Source organism: Anopheles merus, unplaced genomic scaffold (genome assembly GCF_017562075.2).
Source record: "Anopheles merus strain MAF unplaced genomic scaffold, AmerM5.1 LNR4000175, whole genome shotgun sequence".
Lineage (NCBI taxonomy): Eukaryota > Metazoa > Arthropoda > Insecta > Diptera > Culicidae > Anopheles > Anopheles merus.
Genome location: NW_024427755.1, coordinates 58593 through 60975, shown reverse-complemented (window position 1 = coordinate 60975; position 2383 = coordinate 58593).

The following is a 2383-nucleotide window of genomic DNA, read 5'->3' as shown; positions in this document are numbered from 1 at the left end:
AGATGGCAAGTCATTATAACGTTTTAGAATACTCGGAAATAACCAATAGGAGAATAGAAGAGGGTGAAATAGTCTTTTCTATCAAAAACATAATTGTATCGATAGAAAATTACGAGATGTTTAAAGTCATAGCCGTTCCAAACTTTGCCAATCATACGATTTTAGACATACATGAAAAAACAATAGCCATCAACGAAACTAGTTACTTATACCCGAAGGAAATTTTAAACTGAACGAATCGCACTACATATCTTCTGAGAAAATAATACAACGAGAACCAGACTGCATAGCATCAGCATTACTACACACAGAAAGTGGTACCAGATGTAGTTCAAAGGAAATAGGGCCAGAAGTCACTGAATTTATACAACTTACAAATCCAAACAGTATTCTGTTCTTCTCTACCAACCCTGATAAGATATTACTAAAATGTAACAAAACACTCACTACCCCAAGCTGCTCAATCGGAATCATAACCTTGTCACTAGACTGTAGCATTTTGACGAGCAAGTTCGAAATACAACCGACGATGCTAATAAAATCTGAGCAAGTCAGAGCATATTTTAAACCCATGTTAAATTTAAGCATATCAAAAGAAGATAAGTCTAACGAAGTAGAATCGGTAACTAGTAACTATGTACTTTTCTCAATAACCATACTAAGTGTTTCTATTACGGTCATCTTGGTTTCCGCGATGTTAATCAAGAAATATCTAAAACAAAATATTGGTCCTCCTCCATGCAGGCCACCCACTTTAAACCTAGAATTGTAACTCCCCTACGAGGACTTACGGGGGAGGGATGTCGCTGACGACAATTTAGGCTTAAAAAACAAAGCGTTGCTAGGTCAATAAATGCTGACTAGCTACGTTATGCAACGCGCCAGCGATGCGCGCTGGTTTAACGATTAAATGGAAAATAGGCTAAGAAGAATAGACTAAGAAAAAAATGCTGATCGACGACGGTCAGCATTTTTAGAGTATAAAATCAATTGAATAAACTAATGAATCGATTATTTGCCAAGAACCAGTTGGTGCGTTATTATTGTGCTTAAGTCGGCGTGTACTGTGCCTGTCTTAAGCTGCTGCTCCGAAAGACACTTTCGTGTGCGCGACAATACCTTTCCAAAACTGTCTTAGTCGTCTCGCTAGGACACATGGTTACGAAGTTATGGCCATTTGAAGGAATGTCCAACTTTCCCTCCATCCATATGGCCATGGTTGAAATTTTGACGAAAATGCAAGGTCAACCATTATCGTTCTTATATCATTGAGGCTTCTTGAATAACCAAACCAAAGCCCAGGAACACAATAATAAGGATCTTGGCGATGAAAAAGTCTCAAAATGGGTCATAGTGCACTATATACGCATGCTAAAATTGATAGGTTTTCCCGAGTAAAATGCATTCAGAGCCCATTTACAAGACTATCCGTGAGTTTAATCGTAGAACCCATGTGCGGCTTTAGAAGACCGCTTCAATACCTTTCCAAAACTGTCTTAATCGTCTCGCTAGGACACATGGTTACGAAGTTATGGCCATTTGAAGGAATGTCCAACTTTCCCATCCATCCATATGGCCATGGTTGAAATTTTGACGAAAATGCAAGGTCAACCATTATCGTTCTTATATCATTGAGGCTTCTTGAATAACCAAACCAAAGCCCTGGAACACAATAATAAGGATCTTGGCGATGAAAAAGTCTCAAAATGGGTCATAGTGCACTATATACGCATGCTAAAATTGATAGGTTTTCCCGAGTAAAATGCATTCAGAGCCCATTTACAAGACTATCCGTGAGTTTAATCGTAGAACATGTGCGGCTTTAGAAGACCGCTTCAATACCTTTCCAAAACTGTCTTAATCGTCTCGCTAGGACACATGGTTACGAAGTTATGGCCATTTGAAGGAATGTCCAACTTTCCCCTCCATCCATATGGCCATGGTTGAAATTTTGACGAAAATGCAAGGTCAACCATTATCGTTCTTATATCATTGAGGCTTCTTGAATAACCAAACCAAAGCCCTGGAACACAATAATAAGGATCTTGGCGATGAAAAAGTCTCAAAATGGGTCATAGTGCACTATATACGCATGCTAAAATTGATAGGTTTTCCCGAGTAAAATGCATTCAGAGCCCATTTACAAGACTATCCGTGAGTTTAATCGTAGAACATGTGCGGCTTTAGAAGACCGCTTCAATACCTTTCCAAAACTGTCTTAATCGTCTCGCTAGGACACATGGTTACGAAGTTATGGCCATTTGAAGGAATGTCCAACTTTCCCCTCCATCCATATGGGCCATGGTGTGAAATTTGACTCAAGTTCAAGCCATCCTGAATTCATTATGTTTTATATCTGAAGGTTCTTGGTCATCCAACATTG